This window comes from Hipposideros armiger, unplaced genomic scaffold (assembly GCF_001890085.2).
Source record: "Hipposideros armiger isolate ML-2016 unplaced genomic scaffold, ASM189008v1 scaffold_140, whole genome shotgun sequence".
Lineage (NCBI taxonomy): Eukaryota > Metazoa > Chordata > Mammalia > Chiroptera > Hipposideridae > Hipposideros > Hipposideros armiger.
Genome location: NW_017731490.1, coordinates 193,281 through 211,052, shown reverse-complemented (window position 1 = coordinate 211,052; position 17,772 = coordinate 193,281). Strand labels below are relative to the sequence as shown.

Below are 17,772 nucleotides of genomic sequence, written 5' to 3'. Positions count from 1 at the left end.
AAAAGTGGATGAATGAGGGATGCAGAGGATAACACAGATAAGAAGACAATTGTTTCACATTACAGAAATTAAGAAAATCTCAGAAACTGGAGGTAGCAACTTGTGCAAAAGACAAGGGTGAGATGGAGGGAGGGGCTGAAAATAGGAGTTGTGTGAATGCCCATTAATGGAGTCCAATGGGGACCAGTGTGACCGGGACACATTCCCTGTCACCACCGGTCCTAGGCATGTGGTCGAGAACCTGAACCTGAGAGATTTCTGAGAAGAGTAGAGGTGACAGGTGGGCAAGAAGGAATAACTGAATGTCAGCATAATTAATTCTGTGGCCGCCAGCCATCACAAGTACCCAGAATGCAGGTGCAGTTCTTTCCTGCTCCCTTTGTCCCCTTCTTTTTCACTCACCCCCTTAGCCTAGTCACAGCAAAGGAGAGGAGTCTTCTCTGGGGGAATAGAATGGCTTTAGCACACTGGCTTCCAGGAACCACATTGTGGGGAGAGGAGCCCCAACAGGAAAGCTGAGAGTTCCAACAATCTCATCACTTGAAAAAATGAGTCCACTCATGAGAAGTTTTCAATTACTTTTTAGATATTGTCTTAAATACAAATTTCAAAAAGTAAAAACCTCTGACATGAAAGGGGGAAAAAAGCAAAGAAACCAAAAAAGCAAAAGAATGCACAAGGCATTCAGCAGAGAAAAATTTCAAAGAAATTTTAATCACCTATCAGAGAGATGAGATATTGCATTGTGAAACAAGAATGAGCTGCCAAAAGAAAAAAAGAAAGAAAAAGAAAAAAGAAAGAAAATAAAGGAAATCAATTGACATTTAAAATTGCTAAAGCTGAAATTTTATAAAAATCCATTAGATAGAGAGATTAGAAGTTAAAGTTCTTATCCCAGAGAGTTAAAAAAAAAGAAAGAAAGAAAGAAAGTAAGAAAAAAAGAAAAAGAGTTGAGAAGTAAGGAAGAAAAGTTAGAAAATTTTAAAAAGTAATCCTAGCATTTGACTAATAAGAGTTCCAAAGAACATGGTGGCAGAAAATTTCCAGTAAAATATTACATGAACCTTTACTAAAACTCAAGGGCATAAAATTCCAGATGGAAAGATGCTATCAAGTCTGAACAAAATGAATGAAAAGTAGATGCATCATTTAACATAATTTTGAAATTTCAGAACATCAGGGTTAAGTAGTCAATGCTAGAATTTTGCAGGGTAGATATAAAGTCATAGTAAAATGTTCAAGAATAGCATTAAATTACTCAAAAACATTGGAAATCAAGTTTGAGGTGAAATTATTTTTATCTTAAAATCTTCCAGTTACAAAAACCATAAACGAAAATAATTTCAGACAAATAAAATATTAAAATGTATTCCCCATTCACCCACTCTTGAAAAACTATTAGAAAATTGTTTAACCAGAGCATGGGGGTAAACCAATAAATAGGACTACAGGAGGGTCCCAAAAATAATGCACAAAACTATAAAACTACAATGATAAGTCAACAGATAATATAAAAATATTATGAATAAATAGTTATCGGCACACTGAAAATATTAATAAATCGGAAACTAAAAGCCAGCTCCTTTCCAAATAGTTTTTATGAAGAGTTGAAAGCAGTAGACTCAAAGGACAAAGTACACTTTTTGTGTGTGTGTAATAAGAATGGAGAGCCATGCTGTGTTGTGTTATAAGCTTTTCTCCATAAGTTTGTGTTTAAAATATGTACAAGTATTAATGTAAAAATATTAAAAAATAATTACAAACAAAGTTATCATGGTCATTTTCCATTCTTTATTCAAAGGAGTCAGAAATGATTGAAGAATAAAATGCTTTCTAAAGGAAACCTCAAACTCTATGCAAATAATTAGAATCCAAGTACTTCATACCTTGAAAACACAATGTATTAACAAAGAATAAAAGGTAAATTTGGCAGAATGCTGTGTTCTGTTATGTAATTGTTGGTTGGTAAAGCTTCCAAAGCCTTCTCTTACTGAAATTATTGAAATGTCCTTCGAATCAGATGGTGTACCTTTGATAAAAGAATTCCCTTGAATTCTGGAAAGATTTCAATCTGATTCAAATTTGAAACCAATTTTGAGTGAAATTTAAACTTAGCAAATTGAAATCTTGAATTTCCATCTGTTAATTGTGCATAAAAACAAATTTAATGCTTTCACGCTAATTCTAGTGATTTGACAGGCTTATATTCGAAAGTCCCATTTTTATGTAGTTCAGCTTTGTTAAAATTCCTAGCTATATATGTGATCCAGAGCAGAGTTCAATAGAGAGAATTTAAAAATGTAAACACTATAAATTAGGAATACCAATTATGTGTTCTGAACCAAGGTAAAGTCTGAGCAACAGGATCTTTCTCTCCTTCAGGGTCACTTACAATATTCTTAACCAGAAGGCAGAAATGGTCCCTTCTTTCCCAGGGAAGACCCATTCTATAATGGAACTGTGCCACATACATCTCAGGATCACTTGTCTGAGGTCGGAATGTAACGAAGTCCAGCATCTTGTAGCAATTTCCTCAAACGAAAGGCATTCTAGACTTTCTCATCGTCACAAGAAGACGTTTGTACTCACAGGGTAAAGTGTCTAATAACACAATAAGTGGCCTCTCATAGCTCAACATTACTTTAAAAATAATGGCTGATTTCCTCACCTGTGGGACAGAAAACAAGGTAATTCTGGATGACAAATCACTTTAATAAATGACACAGAGAAATATTGGATTGTCGGAAAAGTCATGACGTATTTTTTCTATGTTTTTTGTTGCAAAAATGCATCATGACTTTTCCGTCAACCCAATAGATTTCAACGAAGTCACTCTACCTAGGACAAAATTTTTTCCTCTTTCTTTACTGACCATCATTCATCTGTAATCTCAGCTGGAGAAATTTCCATTTAATTAGTGAGTATTACTAATTAAAGATACTTGTTATTTAGGGATTTTTTGTGGACTTTAAAGAATCTTAAGTTTTTGTTATTGAGTTTTCATTGTCAGAAGAAACAGACAAATTAATGGTAACATGATTTGATATCATAAAATATATGACAAACTATTTCACCCTCCCAGCTTTATTATTTAAAAAGGATGACCATGGGGACATTGGTATATCATACTAAATAGTGTGTATTTTATCCTTTCATCCTATCAGGAGATAATAGAATGGAAAGGATTAGGATTTTAGTTTATACTCTGTTTCTCAAACATCTATTTTCTTCTTCTCTCCTTTACTAATAGAATACTCCCTCTCCTTTTATCTGGGCTAATGGCTAAAACCTAGAAGACTATATTTCTTTGCCTCACTTCACACAAATATGCCTATGAAATTAAGTTCTTGACAATGACCCCCTTGATGAGCAAAAGTGACATGCACACGTTGCAAGTCATGGCCTTGAAAAGCGGTTGCTTATTTCCACTCCTTTTCTCTGTTCCTGAGAGCTTAAATGTTATTTTGGTCATGGTCAGCCAGCTACAATCAGGTGTATGAGTGCTACATCTGAGAGAAAAGCAGAGCGAGAAGATAAAGGAGCCCACATCCCTGGAAAATTTGGGGAGGGGCAGCCTGAGTCTTTCTGAACCCTTCACCAACACCTGGACTGTTATGTTGAGAAAAATATCAACATCAGTTTCTTTTTTTTGTTTTTGTTTTTGTTTTTTGTTTTTTGTTTTTTAAGCTGAGCCATCCTGCTACCTGTTGGCAGCTCAGCGGCTGCTCAGCTCGGGCTGGACTTGAACCGCTGTTGCTCAGAGCTCAAACTCTTGAGCGAGCTCTTAACCAACTGAGCCACTCGGCCGGCCCCTAACATTGGTTTCTTTAAACCACTGTATTTAGGAGTGTTTTAGTTGCGGAAATTTAATTTATATCCTGCAAATAGAAAAAAAAAAATGGTACCTGACAATAAGGTGGTTTTGTAATAAAATCCTAAAGTATATGACATTGGCCTTGTAGCATGGACACAGGCACCACAAGCAGGCAGACTTTTGATCTTGGCTAGCTGTAGAAAACATTGTTAAATCAATCTATCACAATTTGGAAAGCAGTTCACATTTTCTACAGAATCTGTAGCTCTAGAAATGGTTAGAAAATGTTAGGATATCCCTGGTTTGAGTTTCTTGTTTTTTGTTTTTTGTTTTTGCTAGTTTGTTTGTTTTTATCTTGTTAGTTCCTAGCAGGATATTGTCAGAAATATGAACTCCTAAAAGAATTAGACCATTCGAAGCAGAAATTGCAAGAGATATATCTGTTCTATGGAACGTTCTTTCTGCCCATGGCCTGAACTATCAAGTGACTGGGGGTCTTAATTACTTGAGATTTTGCAGTGTTGGCATAACCAACTACTCCTTACCCTCAAACAGTAGAATTTATAATTGTGACCTCAAGCTTGCCTCAGAGCTTCTATTTAAATGTCCTCTGCTACCCGGTGGGAATCAGCCCAGAAGCAAATATTAGATTCAGCTTGTTCTAGTTTCAGAAAACATCTTGTTTCAGATGGCATCCAGGTAATCACAAATAGCCCGAGGGAGAGGGTGATATTCAGAACACTGCGATGGACAGCTCAGGAAATGTGTGGATGAAGTGTTTAGCTATAGGCACTTGTACATGGAACTGACTAGAAGCATATATTTGGAAGCCTATAAGGCTCATGTATGCTGCCAAAGAAACCACACTCCTGGCCTAGAAAATCTGTGTCTTTTCAAACCCCAAAGCAAAGTTGGGGATACCAAACCTGTGCCAGCATGGGGCTGGGCAGGCCTTCATAGGGCATGCTCTCCAAGGCCAACGACAGAGGTGGGCACAGGGAATAATGAACAAGCAGCAGCAGCGGAGGCAGCAGATGGTCTTAGGAGCTGCCAAAGAACAATTCTTCCTAATTTTGGCCAAGCAGGAATTGATAACTACCATAGAACAGTGACTGTTATGTGTTCCCCATTCGAGTTTTCTGAATGAAGAGCTTAATGCTCACACTGCACCACTGAGCATAATGGAGAACACATAAACCTATGTATTAAAAATGAGTTGTCGTACCGTAAGGTGTCACACTTGAAACGGACGGAACGTGCTATTCCTTATCCAGGGATCCTGGACTCATTTTGAGCTGGATGGAAAGCCTGAATGCGACATTGGGATGTCTTTCTATAGTGTGTGTGTGTGTGTGTGTGTGTGTGGTGTGTTGGAGATATGTTTTATGTAGGAGAAGAGGGATACTTTTGTGTTCATAAGGGTTAATTGTGGAAAATTTTCCTTTTGAAAGAAAATACTTACCATCTAGAGACTGCATTTGCGTGAGAACAAATTCTGGTCAATGGGAGGTAAACAGACGATATACATGCAAATTATAGGTCATGTCTTCAAAGGAAGTTGTGTACTCCTCATTCTCTTTTCTTCCTTTTCTGGTATCAGAAAAGTAGCTGGGGGTATGAATGAAGAGGCATCCTAATGAGTGGTGAACACCACACTTGAAAGGTCCTGAATGGCTAGATTACTCTGTGAGTAGAAAAGCCTGTCCTATTACATGAGAGAGAACTGGGCCTTTATCAAACTGAATCACCATCTTTCAGATCTTTTTAACAGCAACATCCTTTGCTAATCCAAGAGAGGATGCATATGAGATTTACAGTTTAAGATGCCGCCTCTGACTGTGGATGACAGGCTGGAAGAAGATAATCCAATTAGAAATAGCCGTTGTGAGAAATGATGACATAAAAATATAACACAGTGACAGTGGCAATAAAGATGAAGACACTGCTTTGCAAGATTGGAGAAGTAAAAGTGACCAGACATTTTCAACTAATTAAATATGGATGTTAAAAAATGAAGTAAGTTTTAGATGAGTCCAAATTGTTTCAGTATATGCCTTTTTATGCCAGGTACTTGGTTATTGGCTGTGCATTAGGAGAAAAATAATGCTTCAGTGAAGAAAGTTATAGTTTTGACAAGACAACAAATGAATATACACACATATGAAAAAATTAAGGCAGGAAGTATTTGTTTAATTACCAGAGTTAAATTCAGTCTATAAAAGCTATGAGCTTTCAAGGTAAAAACTCTTTATAGAAGAAAACAATAAAAATGTTTCACTTAGGCCTGGTCATAAAAGGATGACTCAAATTAAGATAGGAAAGAGAACAGATGGAAAAGACAAAAGCTAGCCATGCAATTATGGTTAATATTTGCTATTTCCAGAATCCTAGTTTGAAAATTTGTATTTAATTTTGTCATAGAGATTGTCCACTTTTCAACCTATGAGTTTGATAAAGTTAAAGAAAATGCTGTTATTCTAAATAACACACACATACAAGCACAGATGCCCACACACACACACTCCACCTCTAAGTATTCAGATTTTAGATTTCTTCAATTTTATAAGTTAAAAAAAGTAAATTCTTTATAGAAGTGACAGGTTTATGTTTATTTTAAGATTTGGCATGATATTTGCCATCATCACCAAAGATTTGTAAAGATAAAATTATCTTTCCTTAATTATGTTTCTTTTTAAATTTTTTTAAATTTATTGTTAGTTTCAGGTATACAGAACAATGCAATAGTTATCTTTTTCACCCTCAAAAAATAACAACCCTCCTTTCCCTATCTATTGCCCTCCCTCCTACGATATCATGCTTATCTATTACAATTCCATTGACTCCATTCCCACTCTCTACTCCATGTCCCATGACTATATGTATATATAATTATAGTTGACATACAATATTATTCAACTTCAGCTTCAGAAATACAGTGTGGTGGTCAGTCCTCTACACTGACTATAAAGTGGTCTCCCCCACAAGACATGAGTCCTTCTGGCCCACTAAGAAATATTTACAACATTATTGATTATATTCCCCAGACTGTCTTTTTCTATCCCTGAGGCCATCCATAATTGTGTTTTAATCAGGATGATGAAATATTCCTTGTATACAATATACATTGCATTTTAGGTATATAATAATGTGTATACCATTTATTGAATACATATTATATTGAGGTTCTAATTTCATGTGTGTATTCACTCATTTAAGAAAGATGGAGGAAGAAAAAAAAGAAGAAAAGGAAGAAAAAAGGGGGTGGGGTAGGAAGGGTGGGAGGGAGGACAGAAAGATGGAAGGACGGAAGTTCAATGAAGGTATATTTTATACAATTATAAGACTATTAAGTTTGAGGGATGACTGTATTCTTCATTGTTTGCAACAATCACACTCTTGACATGGCTGAAATTTGTATTCTGAAAATTCTGCTAAAAGATGAACACATGCATTGTGTTTAGTAATATTTGAAAAGCATTCTTCCCTTGGCTGCACTCTCTAAGTCTCTCCCAGAGTGTGATGATGACCCAAGTCTCTTAATAATTCCCCCCATAAAGTCCACAGCTCCATCTGTATTCACCCTCTTCACTTCCTTCTCTCTACTTTCTGTCCTATTTTTCTCTTTCCTGCCAGTTATATCCTGCCCATAAAAACATAAAATTGCTCTATATCTCTCCAGTTCCGTAACTCGACTATAATTTACTCTCCCAATATGCCAGGATAAAGATTGGAAAGCAAATCACACAATGTCAGCATATCCTTCAGAGGATTTGAAGAAAGAAAAAGGGACCACTGAACATTTATGAGTTAAATTTTGTATTGTTCCATTCGGAATTATGAAAGTGTTATGCAAAACTTCTAGAAATAAAACTCTTTTTATACCTTGAGGATTCAGTGTCCAAGGCATTCATGACATTAAAATAGTCTGACTCTAGAAAGTTGTTAATAAATCCCTGAAAGTATATTTTGTATTCTGGGAAACTGAGCACATACAACAGCAAGCAGCATAATTCTATCTGGCTCCAGTAATTGACCAATTTGTTTGAAAGATAGAAATGTGCCCTTTACTCTGAGAAAAATGAAAATTGAACATCCATATCCAGTGCCTGTAGCCAATTGACTTTATTGTGGGAAGTTCTTTACAAAATCTGATATTGCCCAAAGTTATCATCACTGTCCACTTTGCTTTTGTAAATGCTCCGTCATATTTTGATTTTTTGTTCAGTAGAATTTCTTCCTCATTTATTAATTTAACAGACATTTATTGCATCCAGACACTGTTCTAGCCACCATACCTGTTTCTAGGAATACAATATGAATAGAAAAAGAACTCTGATCTCAATTAATTTATGGTCTTTGCATTTGTAAATATGTAAGGGTCACACATGTAACAGGAGGCTCGGTAGAGCTGTGTTGGGGAGGAAAGTGAAACAAAGAAGGAATGCTGAGTTCAATCCAAGAGATGGAAAATGACTACATGATGCTAAAAATTGAAAGTTTAATAGACATTTGACAAGTGGAAAGCGTTGGAGGGCATTCTAAGCAGAGAGGGCATGTGTGGAAATCAGCTTGGTGTATGGGAGAGGTGGGAGTCTGTAGAAGATGCTATTAACTGCAAGAAGAAACTGAAGAATTCTGCAGGAAACCTTGACTTTGTTTTAATTTTGGTTAATTCATTTTATTACTCTTGGATCTAAATTCATCTTACTTCCCAAGGGCCAAGTGTTACTAATATTATGGGATCAAAAAGAAAATGCATTCATGTAAATGCCTAAGAGATATCTATGTTTTTGTTGTTCCTTTTCTTTTATCCCCTAAACAAATATATAGCCATTGTCTATTATAAGTGATTATAAATGTTTCTTCAATCTAGTATTGAAACAAAATACTCAAAAAATCTTAAATCAGAAATTATATATATATATATATATATATATATATATATATATATTTAGCTGAGCCATCCTGCCACCTGTTGGCAGCTCAGTGGCTGCTCAGCTCGGGCTAGACTCGAACCGCTGTTGCTCAGAGCTCAAACTCTTGAGCGAGCTCTTAACCAACTGAGCCACTCGGCCGGCCCTCCAGAAATTATATTTTAACTTCTGTGCTGCAACAATATATGACAAGTGTGAACCATTAAGTCCACAGAAATAGTAAGTCTACAGAAGTAAGGCAAAAATTCAAGTTTTCACAGAATTACCAATGTTAACAGTTATTTCTTATTATTTAGTGAAATCATTGCTTAATTTATTTCCTATGGGGCTAACAAAAAATAATAGTACAATTTGGAATCTCAAATGTCAATGCTAGTATATTATAGTAATTATAAATCAGTATTCCATTAAAATGTTGTTCACTTTACATATGAACGTCTACATATTTGCAAAGTATACTGTGACAATTAGACACAGATTGCATATCATTAAAGAATTAGACTAATCTGAAAAAAATAATGTAGTCTTAATAAAACTGTTTAAAATTATAATATCAATAGATGTATTATGTACATAATCCTTCAAGTTTAGTTAGACAGACATATATTAATATAGATGTGTACCTATCCAGCTTGTATAAACTATTAATTATCTGTCAATATCAATTTTCTTCTTTCCACTTTAGTAATAAAACTTCCTGAGGTATAGATAGATATATGGCACCCAGCCAGAGACCATATTTCAGTCTTTTTCCAACTATAACCACATGGCCAAGTTCAGGTCAGTGCAAGATGAGCAGTCATGTCCTTTGGAAAGGCCTCTCACTCTCCGGGTCCGCTTTCCTCCTCTTTTACAGGCTGAGATGTGGGGATGGAGGTAGGTAGCCAGCTTTGGCCAAGCACAGGGTGCAGCACACATGAGAAGAGGGGAATGACACAGCAGAGGGGCCTTGGGACCTGAAGGATGACCTACAGAAGCTGTTGCTCATCTCCTTGAGCAGCTCAGCATTTTACTTCTCATAGCTTTATAGAAATATAGCATAAAAAAGTAAATGTATCATTTAAATTGTGCAGTTTGATAAGCTTTGGTAAATGCACACAGCATGCCGCCACCATCAAAATCAAGTTTTAGGGCACCTACCACCCCCAAATTTCCCCCTATGTTATCCTGCAGTAAACTCCCTGCTTCATGCGAAAGCCCTGGCCACAACTGCTCTGCTTTATCACCATAATTTTGTCTTTTATACAACTTTATATAAATAGAATCATGTATTATGTAACATGTTTTTGAGATTTATCCACCTTTGTTTGTGCATAAGCAGTTCATTACTTTTTATTGATTAGTGGATTCCGTTTTATGAATAGACCACTTAAAAAAATAAACCCTGTTCACCAGTTGATGGACTCTTGGATTTTGTCCATATAGGGGCTGTGATGAATAGTGCTTCCATCGGCGGTGAGAGCAAGTATTTGTACGGCCGTACGCTTCAATGCAGTTTGATAGATAACTGGGAAAAATTACAATTCACATTGTAAGTATATGTTTATTTTTCAACAAACTGTCAAGCAGTTTTCCAAAGTGGTTGCACCATTTTACATTTCCTGTATATGAAGACTTCAGTTTCTCCACATCTTTACCGGTGCTGGTCTTGTCAATCTTTCTAGCTATTCTCGTAGGTATTTAGTTACTGTTAGTGATTTTAATATATTCATTTATGAAACATGTTTTTAAAATTTTTGTCAATTTTTAATTATGCTTTATTTTTCTCATTGAATTGTAGGTGTTCTTTGCATAAAGGACTATATATATATATATATATATATATATATATATAGAGAGAGAGAGAGAGAGAGAGAGAGAGAGATGACATATGACATAAATAGAGACAAATAGATGGATAGATATGGATATAGATATGTATTACAATGGCTTTGTCAAATATTTTCTTAATATGAAGTTTGTCCCTTCATATTTTAAGTGTCTCTAAATAAGCAAAAGTTTTATATTTTGGTAAAGTTCTCCTTAACTATCTCTGATATTTATTTGGCAAAAAATAAAATAAAATATTTTACTATAAACCTGTTATCTTAGTCTCTGTTAAAGCAATTAAAGGAATACCTTACTTAATGTATGAAAATTCTACACCAGTATACGAGCAGCTTTCTAAAATAAATTTATACTACTTTGTAAAGTAAAGCATACTAAATTGTTTTAAAAATTTAAAGAATCTTCATTTTCAAGAAAATGTGACTAAATATGTAAACTCCAGCCCTTTTTTCTAACTGAAATGGCTTCAGTGTAAAAGGGTGAAATCAGGATCAACTCTGGAAAATAGACTTTCTGTACATTCACAACTTTGAGGGGTGCAGTGCTATTTGTTTGCAAGACTGCACTTTAAGAACAAACACATAAATACAGTCCATTTTAGGAAGTGTAAAGACCCCACTGAAAAATCCCGTTACTTTTTCTATACCAATTCCCAGCTCATGAGAAGCTGAAACTCAAAAGCAGTGTATTAAGATTATATGAGCACATATGGAAACTTTGGCAAATGTTGGAAACCACATAGAGCAAAAATTTCAAAGTATCCTAATGTTCCTCCCTTTTACCACAGGAAGTGGGTCAAAATTAGCAGATCGGTGCCTGCTGCTGATATGTGACAAGAGTAATCCTATCATCTAGGGAATGTGATCATTAAAGTTGCTTATTATAGTTAATATATGAGGAAAAATGAAAGGAAGAAAAGGAGGGAGGGAGGAAGGACAAGAAGGTGATGATGGTAAAGAGAGGACAAGAGAGAGAGAAAGAAAAGCAAACAGGCACATGTTTTAATAATGGTGTATCATTCTTCTTATGCCCAAAGCACAAGTAGACCTCATTTGGCAATGTTGAACTCCAAAACATCTTTGATAGACTCCACATCAATTTTGAATGCTGAAATTTAAAAAAAAAATCACTTTGTAAAGGAAGGAAGGAATGCAGCTAAAAATGTGAAAGAAGAATGTGCAAAAGAAAAGTTTAGACAATGCCCCACCTCTTATTACCAAACAAAAAGCGTCCTCCAATTCCGCAGTCTCTTCCAACCCAGTCACATTTGCTGCTGTTGACTGGTTTCCTTTGTGAAGCCTTTCCTCCAGGTTGTAAAGATGTTGCCCTTTCAGTTAACTCCTTTTGGCACATGCCTTCCACCCTTCACTTCCTTTGTTGACTCTGTGCTTCTACTTCCTGTCATTAGATATCGCTTCTTCACTCTCCATCAGTGATATTTATCTATGCCCATGCTTTAAAATACTAAATAGATTATGTCAATCTCTGGGTATAACTCATTAATGACTTTCATTATATGTGAAATAAAATTCAATTCCCCAACATACTTTTAGAAACCATGCATGATCTTGATCCTGGTTACCTTTCTGATTTATTCCATGCTGTTCTCAACTACTGCCCTAATCCCTTCCATTAATCCAGACCGAGGACCTTTACACATACATTTGTTTTTTGCATAGAGTTCTATTTTAGTCATAATCCCAAGGTAAGTCCTTCTCTTCTTCTAGCTCTCACCATAAATATCTCATTATCAGAAAAATCTTCCCTGCAAACCTAAATAGCATAGCAACTTTTTCTGAGTATCTATTTTATGTCTTAATTGGTCCTATTTTCAGTCTTTATCGTGATTTGTCATTATTTAATTTACTTATGTGTTTACTTACTTGCTCTATTACCCCCATGATGTATAAACTCTATGAGAGCATGCATTTTGTCAGCCTGGAAGTCGAAGCCTGGAAGCTAGTACTGTACATGGCACATGATAGATATTTGGATACATCTAATGAATAGATAAATGAACTCAATGCTTCATGTGCCTGATCTACTTGCTATTTTTCAGTGTATCAAAACATGTATTACTTCTGTTGTTTTGGTTTTTCTCTTCTTCTTTTCTTTGATATTCCATTATACTTTCAAAGCTCCAAAGTAATGGAGCTTTGCTGAGTGCCACTGTCTCTTTCCCAAAAAGCCAATTAACCAATTAGCTACAAAAGAATACCTTAAGAAATGGAAAATAATTAATTTCTTTATAAAATCTCATAGCATTTGTGTAAAGGGGTCTTTTCCTAAGGAATTCTTATAATACATTACTGTTGGTATAGGAATTTTGACTTTTAAATGTTATATTTTTTTCCTATATTAAAATAATATACTCTTCAACATTTGCTGAAGTGAAGTTTTTGATATATACACAACGTTTGTATTAAAAAATACTACCTTGCAATGGGTAACTAGTAATGGACCAATAGGTTATATTGCCTATGGGTGAGGCATATAGTACATTCAAAGGATTCTTAAGATTTAATATTATTGGTTTTGTTTATATGCACCAAAAGAAAACATGAATACTTATGCTTCTTTATATTGCATGGGTGCATATAAAAACATAATTTAGAGTCATCAGAGGGAGAGAATAAACTAGAAAAAAAAATTCTGTACCTGCAGAGTTCCTGGGTTTAAACACATGGTAATTCCATGTGGGTTTGAATATCTGTGGAAGGGTGCCATGTTTTTGTGGGTCTTTTCAAGGGATTGGAGTTAGAAACACATTTAGAATACATAGTCATCAATAAGTAACTGTCCCTTCAATTGTTTTCTGCTTATGGCAATGCATTGTAACACAAATCTTAAAAAATGGTAGGGATCCTGATTTGAGGTTAACTTAAAACATAATGTTACTGTAAAGAAAAATCACTCTTTACCTATGATATAAACATATTTTTCTTTTATTGTTTTCTGAAAAATTGGGCACACCTAAGACCTTGAAATACAGAGAACTGGTGGATTTAATTCATAAAATTGTGTGTTGCTTAATACCACAGGTCTAGTGAAAACACACACACACTTCTATACATGAAAACCTGTTTTGGAGACAGGGCTAAGTAACCTTTGGAATACAAATTATTATTTTACTGGGATCTACATGTATAATTAGTGGAAGGCAACCTGTTTTTAGCTATTCGTACACAAAAATATTCTATCCAATTGTCATGGTAAACCAAAATTTCCAAGGGAAACCATACGTCAAAAAAAGTGACCAGGGTATTTTGAGCTAATATTAGGTAATGTCTGCATAAAAATCAGGGCATGTTAAGAGTCTATCCTGTGATCTCAGAATGCAGATTTTGTTTCTCCATCTAAAGTTAATCAACACAACCCTTTATTACATAAGGTAAAATAAATCTATGGTTCAAATATTTGGCTCAAAAATCTGGGTAAAGTCTTAACTATTTTTAATTTGCAAAAACCAGGTCATTGAAACATTGTACGTAACACTAAGTACTTCAATTTTAGAGAAGGAAGGCAGAATTGAACTAAATCAAAGCATAATATTTGGATTTAGACCTAGTTTTGAATTTCATTACACTTCCTGATTGGCAAAGGACCCACCGTTTACTAATTTGTAAAATGTAGATAGCAATAGTTTTCCACATGGCCATTGGTAACAAAGGAGGTGATGATAATTAACTTCTCTGCATGAATATAGTGCCGGGAAAGCTCTTATGAGAAAGACTCCCTTATCATTTTGATGTAGAGAGAATGCCCTTTGGTATTCGATATCGTCAATGAGCTAAAACTGTGGAGTGGATGCTTCTTATTTCTTCCCCCTCTAGACCATTTATTATACTAAACAGAGGCTCCTATTGTAGTCTGTTTAGTAAAAAAGTCAGCAAGATGTCATTTTTACATTGTAACATTTCCTTCTGAATATTCCACTTGTGAAAATAATAGCAAAACACAGAGAAACAGGTACTGGGTCTTTGTGTAGTTTGGATTTTCTATCAGTTGGTGTCAAAATAAGAAACAGATGGTACCCAGGAAAGAGGAGGAATGCTACTTAGAAAGAAAACACACACCGTACATCATGCCATAATCTGAGGGTAGAGGCAGTGGATCTGTTAACACATATAGCCTTAAAGGAACTCTGACTGTATGACATTCTGGAAAAAGACACAGCTATGTAGATAGTGAAAAGATGAATGGTTGTCAATGGTTAGGAAGGAGGGAGAGATGAATAAGGGGTACTTGAAAGATTTTCAGGGCTGTGAAACTGTTCTCTATGATGCTGTTATGGTGGATACATGTCATTATTGTCCAAACCAATAGAACATACGACACCAAGAGTGAACCCTAATGTAAACTATGGACTTACAGTGACAATGACATGTCAATGTAGGTTCATCAGTTGTAACAAACAGACCACTGTGGTGCAGCATGACAGTGGGACAGTCAGTAACTTGTGTGAGAGTAAATGGTATATGGGAACTCTGTGCATTTTGCTCAGTTTTGTTGTCAACCTAAAACTGCTCTAAAAAATAAAGTCTATTTAAAGTACACTAATCTTACTGTCTTCCATCCCCCAATCTCTTGCCTGGTTATCTATGGACTAAAATAACTGGAGGCCATTAGAGTACAAGGGCCTTGTTAGTATACTCTGTGCCGTCCAGCCAATCAGATTGGAGGGCAGGAGAGAAGGCGGGAGAATAGATCTCTCCAGGCATAAATGGAACATATGTATCATAGACATCTTATGAATGTTGAAACTGTTACAAAGTTTCCTGGCAGTATTTTCAAAACAATATTTCTTATTATCAGCAAGTTAGAGCATTGCATTAGAGCTTGTTGGAAAGATTCAATGTATTGAGTGACCTTGACCACACTGGTTAAAGAAAAATATTCCATATGAAATACCATTGGGTCATATGTGTCATATTCAAATATAGCACACAATTGTAGCAAAATATTAATACATATAATAACATAATAGGCGGAGTTCTAATAAGTATTAGGTTGGCCATTCATGTTTAGATGAAAGGTTATTCAAGAGAAGAGCACAGATAAAATAAATCCTAGTAACAGGGGCCCAAAATGAACTTATTATTATAGAAGTACAGGAGGGTAACTCAGAACTCGGATGTGACAAACACAACTCTGACAGCTTCTAGATAAATAACTCAGATAACCTGTTTTTCATCTTTTAAAAAATAATATAATAATATCTACATCAAAAGTATTATGGTGGAGTTTAAATTACATAATGTATGTAAAATATTTAACACACTGCAATGGTCATAGAAACTGTACAATAAGTATTTGCCATAATATTACTACCACCAAAATTATTTTTAATATTAACACAATTAGAATTGCTTTTATAAATCTGTTATACTGTTGATTTTTCTAAATATTCACTCACTTCTGCTTTAGCATGTGGCTGATATAGTTGTAAAGGAGTCCTGCATTTATCTTCCTGAGTATTTTATTTAGTGGCTAACTTATGTGCAGAGCACATTTTGTGTCTTGTAAAGCTACTGTTGGACAGTCTGAACCTAAGGAAAGCTGATTTTTATTATCTGATTTAACACATGCAAGGGAAACATTGCCACTAAAACTTGTATATTGCTGCCAGTGTATTGGCACTGCAGCGAAAGTAGCTGAGAAAGAGCTTAATTGAAGGTCATCTACTCAAATCATATTTGCAGTGTGGAATTTATTGCTAAAGAGAGAACCAAAGACAAACATAGAATTTGACATTTGAGAACCAATATCAGAGCATAAAGAATAGAAGGCCTGCGGCTTTGGGATTCAAAACTATCTGGAATTTCAGCAGTGGCCATCAAAATACTGACTTTAATGTGATACAAATAGTGTGATTAACATTAGTTTTCTGACTGCAGCACCATTTCAAAAAATAACAGCCTCAAACACTATACAGACCCTCAAAGTCAAGGTTTGTTTTTGTTTTTTTATAATTAATAACAAAGATCAATCATAAGTAATTCACAGTGCAAGCACCAGGTAATTTAGCGTCCTTCTTAAGTAGCAATCTGGAGAATTTAAACAATCACCATTCATTCGCATTCTCTGTGGGATACTGAAGGCCTAGGGATGTATGAGTTACTGAGATGCATGCACTCAGTTTTTATTGAAGCTGCTTTTAGAGGAAAACAGAGAAGTGAGAAAATGGCTCGGTCAGTAGCAGTGTTTTGAAAGAATATGGGAGGTATCCAGGTACTACGAGGCAAGGAGCCAGTAAGGAACATTACCTGTGACAAAGTTTTTCCTAGGACCAAACAGAAGAGGCATTTATCAAGCTTGGGAAATTAATGTTAGATGTGGAGTGAGATATCCCATTATTTAAACTAGAATATACACAATCCCCTGCATTTAAAGATGGCGTGTTCCAGATCCTGAACAAAAAGAAAATCCATGAATGATGTATATACGTACAGAAAAAAAATCTAATTAGTGAGCTGAACAACTAGAAAGGGCATCTCCATACAAGACAGGAAAGAAATGATAGTTCAGTCATCTACGGAGTTGAGACTGCAAGTTTGTTCTCTGAAGTTTTGATCGGATGAGATAACAAGGATATTGAGAAAATATAAAATCTTAAATTACGAAACTGAAAATAAAATAAAAATATCACTCTAAGCTTATGATTCTTTTGTGAAAGTATGACAATAAAATAAAGATGAGAATTACTGGGGTAATTACAGGAACAAGGCTAGCTAGGTTTGTTTCAAATACTATGTCAATTTATCTCATACTATTTTATATTTGTGGATTTCATTAAATATTTAATTGGTATAAGAATTTTAGAATTTAACCCAGCCATGGAATAATGAAGGGATGTGCCTGATTCATATATCTGTGCAGTGTAATATTATGTAAAGCATTTTAAATTGGGGAGGAGGGAGAGTGCTTCCAGAAATAGTTAATAGTCATATGAATTTTCAATCAAGTGATGGAGAAAAAACATCTGTTCATCTTTAGTGTTAATGATTTGGCTTTGGGGAAATAAATATGCCACTGACACTAATTTTAGTGAATCGACTAAGCATGGGTTATGATTCAAGAAAGTGATGAATTTATTTTCTACTATAAAACAATAGCCAAGAAGGAAAGATGAATAGAAAGAAAGAAAAAAGAAAGAAAGAGAGAGAGAGAGAGAGAGAGAGAGAGAGAGAGAGAGAG

General features: G+C 35.1%; 1 long non-coding RNA gene across 1 annotated transcript in view; it reads left to right on the top strand.

The window, feature by feature from the left end:
- Window positions 1–10,189: 10,189 nt before the first annotated feature.
- The window catches only part of LOC109386846 (uncharacterized), a 32,180-nt gene continuing 24,597 nt past the window's right edge, over window positions 10,190–17,772 (top strand). The window contains exon 1 of the long non-coding RNA XR_002124863.1: window positions 10,190–10,279. This is a non-coding gene — a long non-coding RNA (uncharacterized LOC109386846). The remainder of the gene's footprint in view (window positions 10,280–17,772) is intronic.